Genomic DNA, 20,182 nt, shown 5'->3' with positions numbered 1-20,182 from the left:
GTGGCATGCGGGATCCTAGTTCCCCGACCAGAGATCAAACCCATGCCCCCTGCATTGGAAGCACAGAGTCCCAACCACTGGACCACCAGGGAAGTCCAGCAAATATCATTCTTAAATGCTAAGGCCATTCCATTAAAACCTGAAAGAGGTTATGGATGCTGTCACTAATACCATTCAACACTCTTTGGGGTGTTTGAAACAGTTGATATAAACAAGGAAGAAGTGTTCAAATTGTTTTACTTTCTTTTTTTCCTTTTTTTCTTGATATAATTGTACACTCAAAAAATCCAATAGAATCTAGCCAAAATTATCGAGAATTATCAAAGGAATTTGGGGAAACTGATGGACACACAATCAATATGAAAATCAAGAGCATTCTCTATATTATCAATAACTAATAACAGGGGAAAACTATTTCACCCACAATAACAATGAATGCTATAAGATACATATGAATAAATTTGAAAAGAATGGTACCATATAAATATGAAGAGAGTCTATGAATCCTATTGAAGTACATGAAGTAAAATAATAGTAGCAAACGCAGAGTGCTTCTTATGAACCAGCTTTACCCTTATTTTTCAATACCCAGACTCCTACGAAGCAGATGATGTTATTATTCCTATTTTAAAGAAGAGAAAATAAAAATACAGAGAGGCAGTATATCTTACTCAGGGTCACACAGCTAAGTGTCAGAGTCAGAAATTGAATCCAGAGGGACTGATCCAAGATTCATGCCTTTAATCATTAAACAACACTGCCTCTGTCTGGCTTAAGGGGACATATCATCTTGAATGGGAAGTCAACATTATGATAATATCAAATCTTAAATTCACACGTAAATATAATATTTCTTGAATAGGGTGACTTAATAAGATAACAAATCAATTCTCAAAATTTATGTGTAAATGTAAGGTATGGAATCTTTGGAGGGAGGCATGTTGGATAAAATGATTGTAAATTCATATGGAAAAAAAAATATCCAAGAGCCAATAAAAGGTTGTTTAGTTTTTAAGGAATAGTGAAGATGCCTGAAAACATACTAAACTATGCTTGTAGGCGCTCACACAAGCTTCCTGCTAACCTTCAAGAACAGGCAAAGGAATTCTCCCTTAACTGGTGCAACACAGAGGGAATGGAGTTTTTTATGTGTTATTTAGGTATTGGGCTGCTGGGCTTGTCAGATTCTTATTCCAAATTGTATCAAGGGTGAAAGTGCCACTATAATATTTCTGGAAAAATGTATATCTTGAAAAACACACCTCAATGAAAAATATTTGAACATCTCTTGTGTTAATTGACAAGACCTGTCTACATATACAGACAGAAAATGCGAAGTTTTGTTCTAAATTGCCTCTGGCCTTTGTAGTGTGGACTCATGATTCGGGTCTTGCAAATCCTTATTCATTGTCCCTTAGGTATGGATACGTGATTAGGGTACTTCAAATGTTAACTAAAAGCCCTAGGGTGTAGATTAAATTAATACATATTTATTTATGCTGTCTACACTGAGGTATTTTAAAGTAAGTTACAGACAATGAGACTAGACAGCTATTATAAGAAATTGTAAGAAATAATCTATATGTTCACTTTATTTTATATATTTTTAAAATAAATTTATTTATTTTATTTATATTTATTTTGGGCTGCATTGGGTCTTCGTTGCTGCACGTGGGATTTCCCTAGTTGCGGCGCGCAGGCTTATTGTGGTGGCTTCTCTTGTTGCGGAGCACGGGCTCTAGGTGCACAGGCTTCAGTAGTTGTGGTGTGTGGACTCAGTAGTTGTGGCTCATGGGCTCTAGAGCGCAGGCTCAGTAGTTGTCGTGTACGGGCTTAGTTGCTCCGCAGCATGTGGGATATTCCCCGACCAGTGCTCGAACCCGTGTCTCCTTCATTGGCAGGCAGATTCTTAACTGCTGTGCCACCAGGGAAGCCCTACATGTTCACTTTATATATGCTTTATAGTGAGTTCTTAATTAAATAGCATTAATTAGTTAATTAAAATATTCAGATACGTGTCTAAAATTCTAATATAAAGTAACATTACAGTGTGATATGCTGTGAACTACCAATAGATCCTCTCTAGGGTATTGGTGAAAACATCTGCCAAAAAGTGAGATACTTGGTCTTGGTTATACACTTATTCCTTTGGTTCAGTCTTCCTGTGCCTCCAAATTATGTACTGATTGTCTTATTCTCCAGGTCACATTGTCACAGCTTAATTTTTCTGGAATACAGACTGAGACAGAGATTAATGTGCAGGGCATTTATTAGGAAGAGCTCTTGGGATCAGTACTGGTGGAAGGGAAGAGAAGGATGCAGAATCTGTTAGAGAGAGAAGTGGAACCCTAGCTGAGTCAATGGGGAGCTTTGGAACTGAGATGGCCCAAGAGTTGTCTTGAGTTGATGTTAGGGGACTGATGATTGGACGGAGCTGCCTCTGGAAGAAGAATAGACCTTGATCAAAGCATTTTTCTTCATCTGAAGCAGTCCCCAAAGAGGGCTGACAGCTGAGACATGCCTTCTGACAACAGTCCCAGCAGCTGGGGGACACACTGACCAACATGAACTGTTGTTAATATTAGGGTTGAGTACTAATTCTAGACTACTATCAATCTCTGTTTATAGTTCCCTACTGTTCAGACTTGAAGGTAGAAATTCAATGGGAAGCACAGTCATGAACTCTATGTGTTCCTATGTGAAAGGGAAGAGATCCATCCTAGTTCTGGTACATAGGCCCATCATTTCTGAAAATTTGCCTTTGGATCCTTCCTGGGTCAGCCTAGGAATTGCTTCCCTATGGAAAGCCTGAGGATGTAAATCACAAGGTGGTCATGGTAATTTTGGTGACGATTTTGATTTCTCCAGTCAATTGACATCGGTTACTCTATAAACCAAAGCATAGGTAGGGCCTCCACTGACTTTCTGGTTAAATTTTAGCACAATACATAATCCATGAATGGGCTCATACTAATGAGTGTAATCTTGCCTGTGACCCCTAAATCCTCCATTACTATGTAGATTACTAATGAGATCAAGGCATCTCTTAATATTTTACCAGCAAGGAGGCCTGTGGAACTAAATAGCTCATTGTAAATGAAGTTGGAAAATTATCTACAGTGTGATGTAGTTGTCAAACTACATTTTTAAACATTTTCCCTCAGATAAATAGTGAGAAAATTTCTAGACTGTGAAAATATTTCTACATTGCAAGTTATTTGAAGTATAAAATAAAAAGAAAGCTATTTGTAAATATTTTCAAATGAAATATGCATTTCCAAATGTTAACGTGATGATCAAAAAAATCTCAGAAAGTTCCACAGATATTTTGAAAATCCTTCATGTACAGAAAAAGGGTCTATTTGTGTATATTTATGCATGGATAGATATATGTGATTTATTTTTATCCCTATCTATCTATCTATCTATCCATCCATCCATCCATCCATCCATCATCTATCTCTATGTAGTTACTTATCTTCACTTAGAAAAAAGCTAGAAAAAGATAAGTCAAGAAGTATATTTCTGAAATTAGGGGAAATTTGTTTTCTCTTCTTTACAATTGTGTCTATTTTCTACCTTTTCTAGAATAAACCTATTTTAGTTGTCTGATTATAAAAAGATAATCAATATTCACCAGATTAAACTAGACTAAGAAGTATATTTTTATTAAGAGCATTTTATATTCTAACACTGTTCAATGTCATCAAAAATATTTGCTCAACTAACACTCATTCCTTCATTTAGTCATCCAATAAAGATTTTTAATATGACAACTATATGCTAAGTATGTTGCTAGGTAAAGTTGGTAAAAGATGGGTAAGATATCATCCCTACTTTCAAAGACATAATCTAGAACAAGGGAGATTAGTCATGCAAAGAGAAAAACTATCATACTACACACTGAGTGCCAACATTTGGACAGAATTAGATGAATATTAAAGAAGTTTCAACCAAGCCAACTGGGAGTAACTGGGGAGGTTTCTAGGAGGAGGAGACACTCAAATGAGGCCTGGAGAACATTCTAGGCCTCACATCTGGAGGACAGACATTTTAGGAAGAGAGATGTATGATTGTTAAGGCTTGGAATTAGTTGTTTATTCAATGTCCTTTTGGACAATTAAGCATTTCTATACTTCACTACTATAAATGTCATGATGAATATCTTCAAAGCTAAATCTTTGTGCACATCTATGCTTATTTCTTGGTAGAAGGAGAATTCTAGAAGTAAAATTGCACAGTTAATTGTTTCTGAATATTCTTAAGGCCTCAAATACAATTTGCCAAATTACAGTTACAATGATTGTATTGATTCACACTCCCAGCTACAAGGAATGAAAAAATAACTAAGCATAAAATTGAAGTAGAGAGTAATATAAAATAAGCCAAAAGAAATTAGTAGGATAAAATTCATAGCATAAAATTAACTTAAAATAGATGAAAATTGTGAAGAAGAAAGTGGGAAAAGCAAATATATAAAAGTATTGAAGTGACAACAGATCTAGCCAAAAAAATAAAGAGGAAAATAATACACCAGTTTCTTAACATTTAGGTTTTATATAAGCTGTGGCGCTATCCACTTGTTCTCTTTTATGACCTAGCCCCTACATAGTTTTTACATTTAAGACTATTTTATTTTTTTAGGGCAGTTTTAAATTCACAGCAGAGTTAAAAGGAAGGTACAGAAATTTCCCGTCTACCCCTGCCCCACAGGTGTGCAGCCTGCCATTATCAACATCCCCCTCCAGAGCGGTACATTTGTTACAACTGATGACCCTACATTAACACAGTCACAATCATCACAAGTCTATAGCTTATGTCATGGTTCACTCTCCGTGTTGTACATACCATTGGTTTGAACAAATGTATAATGACATGCATCCATCTTTATAGTATCATGCAGAGTATTTTTACTGCTCTGAAAATCCCCTGAGTTCTACCTATTCATCCTTCCTAAACATGTTCTTTTAAGGATGTCTTTTTGACTCTGAAATCCTTCGGAACTTAACTTGGGTCATGAATGCTCATTGTCCCCGAAACATTTGTTGATTGATTCATATTGATGACATATTCATAAGTAATTTTACAGCTCGTCACCTTCCACTCAACTTCTTTTTCCCAATTGTGGCTTCATATGTAAGATCTCCCACTTATCATACCTTCTATTAACCAGGACTCTCTGTGCTTGGTTTAATATAATATGTAGCACAAGAGGGAGTGAAACAGGAGAGTGTAATTATTACGATGATGAAATTTGATGACAGAATTGAGTTTGAGTCCAAGTTATGCCACTTACAAATAGTGTGGCTTGGCTAAGATACTGAAACTCTCAATTGTAAATAAGATCTAATTTTAATACCCACCACATTGCTTTGTTATGAGGAACATATTAGGTAATGTATGTTAAGCAGTGCTTCACATATATAACATGCTTAATGAATGTTAGCAATTACTCTTATCTACCAGATTCCCCAAAGCCATAATAGAACCTCTTTGCCTTCCCATCACTTTCCATTCCCACGTCAAGAATATCAGCCCCTTCTGGTCACTGTAATTAATGCATTATTGCTGTTACCATATCTCAATTCCTTGAACAGCTGTTCCAAATAACCTCTTCTTCAAGCCTCCAAATTCTATTTACTCAGGGGTTTAATTTTCTCCCCATTTTACAGAAAATCAGGGCTAGCTGGTATGAATTTCCTTATTTATTCTGGTTTTCACCTTAACATATGTCAAGTGTGATATCTTAAGAAATGATCTTTCACCATCTTGTGACTCAGTTTTCATATGCATACTTTTTTTTAAATTTTAATTATTTATTTATTTATTTATTTACTTATGGCTGTGTTGGGTCTTCGTTTCTGTGCGAGGGCTTTCTCTAGTTGCGGCAAGTGGGGGCCACTCCTCATCGCGGTGCGCGGGCCTCTCATTATCGCGGCCTCTCTTGTTGCGGAGCACAGGCTCCAGACGCGCAGGCTCGGTAATTGTGGCTCACGGGCCTAGTTGCTCCGCGGCATGTGGGATCTTCCCCGACCAGGGCTCGAACCCGTGTCCCCTGCATTGGCAGGCAGATTCTCAACCACTGCGCCACCAGGGAAGCCCGTGCATACTTATTTTTATAAAGCAAGTGCAGCAGTGAGTTTTGTTTCGACTCAGTCAGAAAATGAGAGACAACCATGAGGAAAGATGTCTTCTCAAGACGAGCCTTTAGAGTGACCACAAAAGATACAAAGAGAGATTTTTACCTTTGGCATTCAGTATAGTCAGGCTAGCTCCACACTAGAAATGAAAAATGGTCTCATGCTGTTGTGTTTTTAGAGGCTGTAAAACATACCACTTTACTCAAAATAACTCCTGCACACGATGGTCTGAAATTCCTATCGTCCTAAAGGGGATTAAATCACAGTGTTGGGGATAATTTTTAATAAAGAGTCATCTCTAAAAGATAATTACATTGAATAGGCATCGGAAGCATTAGTTTATTGGGTTTGCTAGCTGTTTATTTTAATCGTTTATCAAGCTGAGTCTAAGAGTAAGAGAAAGGGGTAGATCACTTTTGGGGGAAATATGTACAATTTTGAGAGATAAGCAGACATATGGAAAAAGAGACAGGTGGTCCCAAATTTTCATGGCTTTGCTACTTTGCCTGTGCAACATCTGGAATATAGATTTATAATAACCACAAATTCAACAACATCGAAATTATCCAACACATTTAGAATTTGAAAGGTTTCTTTGAGAACCTCATCAATTTTGTTCATTTACTCTTCTTGCAAGACTGCAAGGACAATGTTTGTCTTGTTCAGTGCAATATTTCCACTAATTTTTGACATATAGAAAATCTCAATAGATATTTATTGACTAATAAGAGTGAGATGAAATGAGAAATGCTATTTTCCCTCCTTTCTCATTTCTGATAAGTTTTCCATAATAACCTAACTTTGTGAACAAATCCAGTTATTTTCTGCCAGCTGGTGTTCCCTGTCTCCTTGATTATTGCTCCAGTGAACCCAAGGAAGCATTCACACTGACATAGTAGCTGTCTGATTTCCATGGTCACTCAGGGCTTCTCCCCTACTATAGTCCTCACACCACGCTGGTCTCTTGCTAGTCTGCTCTCTCTCCCATTCCAGCTTCTTCTTGAAACTTCAAATCAGATCATTTTTATTCTCCTGACTAAAACAATTATTTGCTTTTAAGATTATTCACCATAATGTGAAAGCTGCTTAACTTGGCACTTAACAAATTTCATGTGTGATACCATGTAATCTTACATATATATTCTTTATTCCAGTTACATTGAACCCTAAACTTCACACAATCTGCTCATTTTCCGTGATTCCCACTTTCCTCCTGGATTTTACCCTACTTAATTCTATTCATTCTTTTAAACTCAGTTTGACTTATGTTGGTAATAATGTATGTATTGTTATTTGGAATCTATATCTATTGTAAAATAGAATAGAGCAAGTTATCTTGAACGTTATTTTGGGGGACCAAGATTTTCAGTATAAGACCAAAGTCATACAAGTATAAAAAAAAAATCAAAGAATTTAAGTAAAAACTCTGCAATTTTAAATTAGAATTGGAAAGATTAGTATAAATTTATGATACATTTCCCTCCTTTGAAAAACACATATTTTCTAATTTTATCTAGTGAAAACATCTGGAAGCAATGACAACTCAGTAGCCATGAGTATTCATAAATAAAAGGAAACTAAGATCCTTGTATAAATGCCTGATTCTAGCTGAGATGGAATTTCAGTGAATCTAAAAAGCTTAAGCTGCGGGACTTTTCTCTTGCATGAGCCCTTTTCAAGTCCTTGGAAGGTGCCCTTGTAATGAGCGCTTGTGGTCATACTTTGTTTTTAATTGCAAAATGCTCAAAAATAAGATATTTTAAATTGCAATTAGTTCTACTCTGATTTTCCCTTTGTCATAATTCTTCTTGTGTTGGGTGGCTTTGGATTGGCCGTGGGCATTTTGGAGATCATGCTAACAGAAATTTGAGTAGAGATATATTCAGTGGAATATACTTATGTAGTTTATAGTCCCTTCCAAGTATAGTGACATTATTGTTAACTGTCTTGAGGCGGGATATACTTGTCCCCACCCCCAACGCTCAGTGTCATAAGGAGAAGGTGCAAGACTGAGGTCATGAGGATATGAACATGTTCTAGTGCCCATGACACCATGTGAACAGTGAGGAGAAGCAAAATTGGAGATGGACAGAGTCAGAAACTAACTGTGGAAATTCCAAATATTACAGTGTAATTTTGAATGAAACTTGATAGTAGTTTCCCCCAATTTAATAGCAATCCTTAATCACCATCATCATCATCACATTTTATTCCACCACTATAGAGGAAAGACAGGATTAACTTTCCATACTCATGTCTAAAAATGTTGAAGAATTCAGGCAAAATATAGGAAAAAGTATTACAGAGGTGTTGGAATAATTCATAAAAATATGTCTTTTTACTGGATTTTGCAACATTTGTAAGGTGTCTACTTTCAGAACATTGTAGTTTGCTGTGATTTGTTTTGTCATTCTAAACATTTATTTTTGTACTTCGTTTTGTATGAATAATTTTGCATTTTTTTCTTAAATTGCGTATAATCTGCCTCTCAAAATCTGGATCCACATGATCGCAGATCTGAAGCAGGAAATATACAAAGTAATCCCAGGACAGATTGTTGTGCTAGAAAGCACGTAAGCAATCCAACACTGACACTGCAACCTGCTTGAAGAGCTCCTGCTGGCCTAGGTGGGATCATAGTCAAAATGACTTCAGCTGATTAAAGCACGTTGTATACATATATATATAAAATCATGATAGAAAATAAGAGAGACACACACAACACGACACTTATTGGACACTTATTGCACCAACTCCTTACTAAGAAAATTGATGCTAAGAGGTGTAGGGAAGGAAAAAGTTTTCCTCAACTTTCTTGGGGTCCCTGGCTGAGTCTGAAAATTAAACTGACAGAACAGATCAACACCAGAAAAGCATATAAAGTTGTTTAGTATAAGTTTTATGTGACATGGGAGCCTTCATAAGGAAATGAAGGGCAGAAGAAACAGACCTGAGGGTTTTAATGCTGGATTTGGTGAAGAGTGGGCAGTCATGGAGGAATATGATAGGTTAAGGGCTATGAAGTAAGTGTAGTAAAATGGGGGGAAACTTAGCAAGTCCTGTTAATTAGGATTCTTTTTGGCATCCCTTTCTCTTTGGAGATAAGGATGCTTCTTTTCTCTGGGTGTAGGGAGGAAACCTCTCACATGAGGCTTCTATGTCCTGTCTCAGGGGAGACGGGCAGGAGGAACGTCAAAGTGACCTTCCTGTTTCTGCCACTTTCTCAAACTCCTTCAGTAGAAAATGTTCAATATCCAAGATGCCATATTTGGGGTTAGTATGCCCTGAACCCCATCAGAGGAAATTCTTAAGCACTGATTTTGCCATTCCTGTATGAAAATTATTTCAGAGATAACGATAGTGTAAGGGAAAGTCTTACACAGAAAAATCCCATCTACTAACAGTAGAAGGAATAATAGGATGAGAAAAATTGCCATTTTGTATTTGTATTGAAATAATTAATCCATTCAATGGCGGTCATCATTTGATAATAAAGAAAACTGGTGAAAGTTGATGAGGGACTTTTCAAATTGGGAGATGTTAGCACTGTTGTGCCATGGTACCCTTTCCTCACATGTCAGCAATGTGCTTTTCTCAGAAAGGGGTTTTATTAAGCTCAGGCTTCCTTCAAGCTGTTCCCATTTCTACTGTATCTTGTATGACTGGATCAGAGTTTCTTCTTAGTTTTCTGAGTCTATGAAAGGTTCCCTATTTTCTTTTTCTCCCTCTTTTTTTTGGTCATTTCAGTTGATAGGAACATGGATGAAAATAGGAGTTTTATGAATGTTTAAGTCAAAATCAGATGTGAAATTAAATTTAATCTTTAATATTTTTTCACTTTTAAAAACCTGTTAGCAGTGCTAATTTATCAGCTAGAAGTAGTCTTAAATACACTACTTTTAATTCGTAATTGCACATATATATCTATACTATCTATTTTTTCTTTTACACGTATTTCCAAACAGCTTTCTTTGAATCACATTTTATGATTCATAACCTGTGAATCAAAATAAAGAAGTTGTATTATGCTTACTATCTTATTACTTGAAACAAACAAACAAACATAGATGATATCTATAAGGAGACTATGTGTTTTTTTCAACATGACAGTATTTGTTAAAATATAACAGTTTTAAATGCTGTTAATTTCCTCCATTAATTTTCCACAATTAGTTGAGCTAACTTACCTTTGGCATGAAGAATCATGTGTTAATAGCTGGCTCAACTCCTTTAAGGAATTTCATAGAAGGTCCCTCTGAACATAGCAATCTCAAGAGAATTGTTTAAGAATAGAAAGGCTCCATTTCCATCCTGAGAGTCTCACTTAGCCTAGTCTAGCCGTGGCCTCATAGCAATGTTATTCCTTTTTCTCCCGAAGGACAGTCACTCCACTAACTTTGAATTCAGGCTTTTAGAGATAATTATAGCCTAGAGCAAATAAAAGTCTTTGAGAGAACTACTGGAATAAGTGCACAATCTCAGACACAACTTGTGGGTTCTTGCTAGGGAATAACCAAACATAAGGCAAAGGAAGTGAAGTCATGTATGGTTTATTGGTTTATGCTTTGGGAGTAGGTCTCAAGTTAACTACTTTTTGATAAAAACTAGAAACTTTTTGGTATTTGACAGAAAAGCAAAACAACACACACACACACACACACACACACACACACACACACACACAACCTCATAGAGACTTTAAAATCTACCATATATACCCCTGTAAAACAAATTTAATAAGTAAAAATCAAACCATGCTGCCCTGGTTAAGAGTATACACTAAGGCATGAGGTAAACTCAGTTTCAAGGCTCATTTCTACCACTAATATGGCAAGCTCTGTTTACTCATGTAAGCTCCGTATCCTTATTTTTGAGATATGGATGATAATATTGATTACTCCATAGAGGCAGTGGGATGTGCCAATGAGATAATGCATACTTGGTTACATAGTCAGCACCCAATAAAGGGTAGCTATCATTTTTATTATTATTTTCATGGTAAAACAGCATAAGCCACTAGCAACTTCCTGCTAATAAGGGGAAGAACATTTTGGATGGGCTTCCACAGTATTTGCCAGTTTGCCTGATTATACAGTTGCTTGGGATGTTTATTCAAAGTACAGATTCCTGACCACACACTGGACCCCTTGAATCTAAGTAATCAGGAAACTGGCAAGAGTATTTTGAATATGTATTTAACAAACACATTGGGTGGTTCTTATTGTCAGAATGTCTTTGGAAGTAGTACTAGTGTATACAGACTGGAAATTGACTAATGATTATCTACTTCCTATACTTGGTTAAAAACAACTTTCGGCATTAAAACAAATCACAGACCATGACCACAATCTATGAATTCCAACTTATTTCAATTCCCACATTTTGGACACATATTTTCTTCAAAGTTTTATTTCTCAATTTGAGAGAAACTGTTGGTAGAATTACAGGGGAGAAGGAAAGAAAAGTGAAAGGAATTCAGGAATCAAAGACAGAAAAATGCAGAGGGTCAGAAGAGTGACAGTTTTGACATAAAAAATATTTATTATCCTTTATTCTCTAGTCCAATTCAAATTCCATGACTTCCTCCACATGGCTACCTATTTTTATGTGTTTAATTTGTCTTTATTACATGTGTTCTTGCAAAATGTTCATTGTTTTATGTGTAAGCTTTGTGTAAGTAGTGTTGTGATATACATTTTCTTCTGTCTTACATTTTTCGCTAAAATAATGTGTTCTTAAGATTCATCTGCCTGCCACGTGTGCATCAACTTTTCTTATAACTGCAACGTAATGCATTCCATTTGCTCATCCACTTAATGTTATACATCCAGGTTACTCCAGATTCCTTCCCAGCACAAACAGTGCTATGTATACCTCTGAGCGGCCTGTGGTGTAAATTTGGGATATGAACGTATCTTATGAATGTTAGGTCATAAGGGTTGGTGTGTATCGATTTAAACCACGTGCCAGCTTGCTGTCTGGCGTGACTGCCCCAGCCTACGCTTCCAGCAGGGCAGGATACCTCCTATAGCTGCAAATTCCAATCAACACTTATTTTCCATTTTTTGGAACATTTGCCAGTGATATCTTGTTGTTGTCTTAATTTGCATTTTCCTGAGTATTACTGACCCCCTTCATGCGATGGTTAGTTTTCAGTAGTTTTGTTTCAGAAAAGTGCATGTTGATATCCTTTTGCTGAGTAATTTACACTGGAATCTGATAGCAACGTCTTGCTTTCAAAGAAGGTGCGGTGGGCATTTTTTTTTTGATAAATTTACTTATATATTTATTTTTGGCTGTGTTGGGTCTTCGTTGCTGCGCGCTTGCTTTCTCTAGTTGTGGTGAGCGGGGGCTACTCTTCATTGTGGTGCGCAGGCTTCTCATTGCGGTGGCTTCTCTTGTTGTGGAGCACCGGCTCTAGGTGCACGGGCTTCAATAGTTGTGGCACTTGGGCTCAGTAGTTGTGGCTCACAGGCTCTAGAGCGCAGGCTCAGTAGTTGTTGGGCATGGGCTTAGTTGCTCCGCGGCACGTGGAATCTTCCCGGACCGGGGCTCGAACTCATGTCCCCTGCACTGGCAGACGGATTCTTAACCACTGTGCCACCAGGGAGGCCCACGGTGGGCATTTTTAAAGACTGTTTTCGCAATGTGCAGTATCTCTTTTTCCTATTGACATTTACATCTGAGATAGTCTTTTATAACCTAGTTTGTAAAAGTTCTTTCTCAGAGAGATGTAAAGTTGAAAGAAGAGATTGTATGAGTACAGAATGTACTTCAGGCATATTTTCTCCTGAAAAAATAATGAAGAATGGAAGGGAATATGTAAGTTAGGGTCCCATTAGAGGTGGTAAAGCCAGGGGAGAGTAAAAGTATTTTAACTACATTGGATCACCCCTAGGATGCCTAGCAGCATGAATGACTTGTGCTATCACAGGAACAGGATTAAGTATGAAAGTGCAAGAAAAAAATGCACTCTTCCATGGTTACCCCACTCCTGTCAAGTTTTAAAAGTGTTTTTGGAGTTTCCCATTAAGTAAGAAATAACTTTTAAAATGATTGAAAAGGGCTTCAAAATGGTTTTTGGGGGATTATAAATAACTAAAATTGATCTCAGCATATCTTTCCAGCCTGTTCTGTAGTCTACTGACCAAGAAAGGACACTAATCCACTATTTTGTCAACTTTCTTGCTTTCATCCATCTGTTGTCTTATATGAATTCTCTGTGCATATTTATTCATTTACCAAGCATTGCCAATTTTACAACCCTACATGTTTTCCAATTTGACTTCTCCTCTCTATTTGTGCCACCGTTGCTCCCGTTCAGGACCTTATTTTATCCCTTGTCCGAAATAGCTTCTGCTTCAGGTTCCAAAACCTGTCTCCAGTCCTGTCTCCCTCAAATATACTCCAGAATGTTGCCACTGGGTGGCAGCTAGAATGCAAACATGTTACTTTCTTCTCAAAACTTTTAAAATGGCTGCTCGTTCTCAGCATAGGGCACAGACACCCCCAAATGAAAGATGGAACTTCTGAGTCGTCACCTCCTTCCTCCTCGCCACTGTACCTCTCACTGTACGCTAACATAGCTCAGTTGATTTCAGCTCCCTGGAAACACCAGGCTGTCTCTTGCTCCTGAGTCTTTGCTCACTGCCTTGCTGGCCCTCTTCCCTCCTCTTAATCTCAACTGAGACTCAGTCGCGGGTGATTAGTTGTTGGTCCTTCTTCCCGCTCAGGCTGAGCTAAGTATTCTTCTATGGTATTCTCAAAACACCCATGAAAATTTCGCTTACTCGACTGGTCAGATTAGGTTCAAACTAATCCATCTGATGTTACATCAGATAGATTTTTGTTACATCTATCTGATGCTCTGGTGTAAGTGTCCTTGAGCAAGGGAAATATGATTATTCCCCAATAATCATATTTGGACTTTTTTTTTTTTTTTACCATGCAACAAAACCTTTATTAACATTTTGAACAGGTTCAGCTATTACTGAAACTATCTTAAATTGGGGCAAATAGCTAGAGTGCAGAGTGATGCCATCATTGGGCATATGATGCCCAAGTGTTCTTGAGCAAGGGAAATATGATTTATTTCTCTTTAAGTAGGCAGTAAAAATACTATTTTAAGGACAGGTGGCAGAACTCCTCTGAGGAAGAGAGTGGTTTTGGATTAATAAAACACCTTGATGGTTGAGAGGATGTGAAGAACAGGAATGCCTAGTATTCAATTTTACATCTTTTATTGTACTGTCCAACAATATAATTGCCTTGTGTTGTTTTAGATCTTCAGTAAAGCATACTAATCACACAATCTTGAGCTGGTAAACTTTGTGAAATGAATTTATTAGAGGGTGTTCAGAGCAATATTATGTGGAAAGGAGGATGTCCCCGAGAGTGGCAAAATGCAGAGAACATATCAAGAATTCACTGGAAGCAGTAACTGGTTGTCCTGGAGAAAGATAAACTCTAAGATTTCCAGAAATATAGAGAGCATTTGTTAGATTTCTTACTTGTAAGTAATTTGATGTCTGAGCCAATTTTAGCTTAAGAGGCAAGGAAAAGGATGGCCAACTGGGAGACTTGGACAAACTATATTTAATAATATGGGAAAGTAAAATGTTAAATGGAAAATAGCAGAAAACAGAACAGCATAGGTAGGATGTCCTAAAAATAGTCTACATGTATGCATCAAAAAGGAATATAACAAAATATTAACAGCATGTGTCTCTGGCTGCTATATTTTATTTACTTTTTTATGCTTTTCTATAGTTGTCTTATTTAATAAAATGACTAAATACTGTTTTTTATTATGAGGGAAATTTTTTGAGTAAAAATTATACTGTCATTGATGGTTTGACATCCAAAAGATCACATGTCAAGTACCAATTGTTGGTGTTTGTCTTCCCTATTTTTTTTTTTTGCACTTGGAAAAATGTTTTTGCTTAATCAAAATAGTATTGGGCAAAGTTTAGGGAACATTTACCACTCTACTTCTCCCAAATTGGCCTTCTTCCCTTGTCGAAACCCGACTTTAGGCAAACTAGGAGAAGGATTTCTTTGGTGCTATTCTCAATCCTCTTTTCGAAATCTGTCTCCTTCATTTCAAAATCCCTGCAAGTGCCTTGAGTCTCCATACTGGGTTCTCCGATTCCTCTCCTGTGGTGTCCAGTGGCATTTCTTATTCTCCATTACAACGACTTTGCTCCTATTTGCCTCTAGGGAAAAAATTATTTAATTAGCGTCTCATTCCCTCAGCATTTTGTGCTGCTGGAGACAAAGTAATTTGGACAAATAAATCCTTGATAACCTGTTACTTCTCTTCTTTAAGTCATCTTTTAATGGAGTCCTCTTCTATCTCACCATCTCCACGTGGTCTAATATGTCATGTTGATTTTGCTTAAGAATTATCTCTCAAACCTGTAGCCTGTTCTCTAGGCACTGCATTCAGGGTCTTATTATCGTTTCCTTTAGCTCTTCCAAAGCCTGCTAGCTGGTCTCCTTGTCTTGAAACGTTCTCCTTCTATTTTCATTATCCAAGTAGCCCCTAGAATTATCTTTATGCAGTACAGATAAGATTATCACATCCCCTTTCTCTAAAAAAAAAAAACCAACTCTGGTGATGCAATGGCATGTTCAGAAATATTGTTCTTGAATGTAGTCCAAACCCCTTAGCATGTCACATAAGACTTTTTTGATTTGTTCCAGGTGTACTTCCCTGGTATCAGCTTTTGCCATTCTCTCTTACTCCCTATGACTCCCCAGACATTTTGTTTTCCCCATCCACCGTATGTGCTATCCATCTGCTAGCCCTTCTGCCAGGTATGACTCACCACTGCACCTTCCTGCATAATTCCTGTTCATTCTTCAAAACCCAGGCCATCTAGTGTATTCCCTGTGTGCAGTTCTCTCTCACGCACCGCCCTCTCTGCCGTGTGAACACAGCACTTTCCCCTTAATCTCTGACAGTACCCAGAGCATGGCATTGCAATTGTTTACTAATGTATCTGTCTCACCATTTCCTGAGGTCATGGAAGATCTACGTCTTGTCACCTTGTGAGTTACAGAGCCAACGTAGAGTAGTTTCCAAATAAATGGTTGAGGAATGAGATAACATAAATGAAATCGAGTTAAAGTGCAGAATTGTTTAGGAAGATCCTTCTCAGACTAATCTAATGCGGCAATACTGTTCTTTTTCCCGAGCATTTAAGACTATGACAGCAGGGAAGACTCGCTGGTACCTAAGCTCTCCTTTGGGGATGGTTGCCCATTCTATTAACGTGTTAAGTTTTTCCTCCGTATGCCCTGATCCTGAGTTTCCCCTGAAGCTTTAGCCTAGAGGGTGAGCAAACTTTTTCTGTAAAATACCAAACAGTAAATACCTTAGGCTTTGCAGGCTACCCCAGCAACTCGACTCTGCTGTGGTAGCCAGGAAGCAGCCATAAACAACATGGAAGTGAACGTGTATATGTTCCAATACTACTTTACAAAAACAGGCAGTAGTCCAGATTTGGGCTATAGGCCGTAGTTTACTGATCTGTGGTCCAGATTGAGGGTTTAGGTTAACACATCTAGACCCCTGGCCCAGATTATGGTGGGTTCAGTTTTAATACATCTGAGAAGGATTGAAGTAGTTCTGAGCTGTGATATTTCAGGCTTTTTATGATAAATGGTCAATATGTACAGTCAAATCCAAGATCCTTGCTACCACCTATTTACTGATAGAACTCCTTAGGAGGTCTTACCACGGTTAAGCTCATTAGGATTCAGGTGATCAATCACCCAAGTAAAGTTTCCAGGGTGGTCACAAACCAGAGATGGTGCCCTGAAATCTTCTGTGTCACATTGTCACCTCTGGAGCAAGTCCTCTACTGCTCCACTGTCTCCAGAAAGAAAGGCCCAGCCTCTCAGAAGCCATGCTTGCAAAAGCTCATCCCAAGGGTCTTGGGACTAAGGACAGCCTAGATTCCCTAACAATACTTTTGAATCCTTGCTTGGAGAAGTAGACTGTCGTTAGACACCTCCACAGTCAGGACAGCACAGCTGGCGGCAGCAGCAGTTTTGCTCATCTGTTCCAAGCTCTTGTGACAGTGCTTTTCTCCCAATTCCACTCATCTCAAGGTTTAAAAACCAGTTTACAGAAAGTCTGCACAATTTCTGGAATAATATGTAGAGAGGATTCCAAAAAAAAAGAGGAAACAAAAACTGACAAATATTAAGTACCTCAGAGGCATGAACTATCTCATATTACATTAAAACATGTGTTTTGTTTGATGAAATGCAGACCGTCCCTGCCTTCTGTGATGCCTTGCTTATAGCATGCTCTTCGTACTGTAATGATGTGATCCAAACAACTAGTTATTTTGAGAATAATAATGACTCCACTGAGTAAGTGGCAAGAAACAGCCTTCTGTTAAAGAAGAGTATTTTTCTTTAATAGGAGACAGTGCCCTTAAATAATCAAAAGGAATATTCTTGAATTTTCACAAGAAATTTTGAAAAATATTTTAAGATAGGGGTATGGGATTGAGATACAAACTACTATGTATTGATATAAAATAGATAAGCAACAAAGATATACAGTATAGCACATGGAAATAAGGTTATTATTTTGTAATAACTTTAAATGGTGTATAATCTATAAAAATATTGGATCACTGTATTGTATACCTGAAACTAATATAATATTGTAAATCAACTATACTTCAGTTTTTAAAAATGTAGGGAAAAATAAAAAAATTAAGATAGGAACCCAGCTTTGTTCAATAATTTTATGTGCTCGCCTATGTATGATCAAGGTATAATATCTTGCTTAAATTAACAACTGATTAATCTTAACGTAAGAGTGGCAATAGAATACATTTAATACTCTGTTGATTCTTCACTCTGTAAACACTGGATTTTTTTAGTTTTCTGCAGTGTATGTGTTCACTTGCACAATTATATAATAAAGATTTAGACATATTTTTAAAATAATTAAAAAATATCTTTTCCTAAAAAACTTTGAGAGTAGAGTGGAACAATGCCTGTGTCAAGTTCACACATGAGGAAACTGAAGTAAGAAAAACTCAAGCAACTCATGGAAGCCCACGCATGTAATTTGTGTCTAAGAACCAGAAACCAGTGCTACTGACTTCTGATCCAGAGGGCAATAATCTACTTTCTTTTAGTCAGGAATAGGAGTTTGAGTTGCTGAAACAGTTTGTCAGTATGGATATAATCTTGTAGTAATGTTTCATTTCCATCAACAGAAAAAAGGAATAGAAAATATTATTTTTTCATGGAAATTTACGTCTCTCTTGTTGCTTGTTGTCATCCTTCCTTAGCAGACATATGGTTACTCTGGTGGGTTTTTGTCTTGAGTGTCTGAGTCCGCTGGGGGATTGACTGAGTCCTTCCTGTCTTTGATGTGTACTATTTGAGGAACAAGAGATCAACTTAATGCTCTGAAATCAAAGCCGCTAAGAAAATCAGAAATTAAGCCAAATTCTCCTGGGAATAATTGAAAATGATTGACTTTCCAATATTTCTATTCAAATTATAAAGGTTTTTTTGGTTATTATTTCACTCGTACAATCATTCAAGGAGAGCAGAGCAGGTATTGTATGTGCATATATATTAAAGGATATGAGGAAAAGAAAAATGAATAGAGTTCACATTCTGAGATTTTTTACCCCTTGTTTTAAAAAATTGTTGTTGTATTTTCTTTCTATAAGATGTTTTTCCAGCTGGCCAATAAAGCCCATTATCAAAATTATAATGGTAGAAAATGAAAACATAATAATGATTTTGATCTAATCATAAATGAAAACTGAAGCATAGAGAATTCCCCAAAATTTGAGGTTCACCAAAGCCGTCAGTAATAAATCTTGGAAAAACCTCGGGATTTCTGACTTCTAATTCACTCTTACCCAGAGGGCAAAATGTATTTCCTGACATGTTAACAAGAATTCTCACTGGGTCCTAAATATAAACCTTACAAAGCAAATAAAAGAGAGCAATTTGCAGGCAGATATAAAAAGTCAATTTTGCTTAGAAAAGTTCTTCTGAAATAAACCAATCAGAAGGGGAAATGATGCCTTAGTTTGGGAGGTTGATAGCAGAGGGGGGAATGGTGTTGTATTACCTGGAGTGCCAGGGAGGTCTCTGCATGAACGAAATGATGACCATTTGGGTTTGATTTTAAGAGTCTATTGTCTGGGGACTTCCCTGGTGGTCCAGTGGTTGAGACTCCCCCCTCCCAATGGAGGAAGCCCGGCTTTGATCCCTGGTCAGGGAACTAGATCCCACATGCCACAACTAAAGATCCCGCATGGTGCAACTAAATATCCCTTATGCCACAACTAAGACCCAGAGCAGCCAAATAATAAATAAATAATATTTTTAAAAAAGAGTCTATTGTCTGATGAGGACATTGGGTTCTGTGTTTGATTCCACTGAAAAAAAGCCTTTGTCCTGACATTCTGGAGCCACTAATTTTTTAACATTTCTTCTTAGAGCTGCTCTGATAAGGGGTCAGCCTCAGCCTGGTTGCCTTATATTTCTCTTTGCAACCAAGATCACAGTCATTAAGAAATATAAGAGAATTAAGGGCATTGCATTTAGATTGCAAAGCCAGTTTCCAGATCTACTTTTTAAAAAAATTTTATTTATTTTATTTATTTATTTTTGGCCGCATTGGGTCTTCGTTGCTGCGCTTGGGCTTTCTCTAGTTGCAGCAAGTGGGGGCTACTCTTCATTGCAGTGTGTGTGCTTCCCATTGTGGTGGCTTCGCTTGTTGGGGAGCACGGGCTCTAGGCGCACGGGCTTCAGTAGTTGCAGTACGTGGCCTCAGTAGTTGTGGCGCACGGGCTTAGTTGCTCCGCGGCATGTGGGATCTTCCCGGACCAGGGATTGAACCTGTGTCCCCTGCATTGGCAGGTGGATTCTTAACCACTGCACCACCAGGGAAGTCCCTTCAGATCTAATTTTAACATTTTCAATTACTCCGAACATTGTTTACTTCTAAGTAGCAAGGTAAAAAATGCCACTGGAGGAAATAGGAG

General features: G+C 37.4%; 1 pseudogene; it reads right to left on the bottom strand.

Moving 5' to 3' along the window:
* The window catches only part of LOC133075127 (DNA replication complex GINS protein PSF2-like), a 131,596-nt pseudogene that overhangs the window by 101,481 nt on the left and 9,933 nt on the right, over positions 1 to 20,182 (bottom strand).

Source organism: Eubalaena glacialis, chromosome 15 (genome assembly GCF_028564815.1).
Source record: "Eubalaena glacialis isolate mEubGla1 chromosome 15, mEubGla1.1.hap2.+ XY, whole genome shotgun sequence".
In the NCBI taxonomy this organism is placed as follows: Eukaryota; Metazoa; Chordata; class Mammalia; order Artiodactyla; family Balaenidae; genus Eubalaena; species Eubalaena glacialis.
This window is presented reverse-complemented; position numbering and strand designations above follow the sequence as displayed.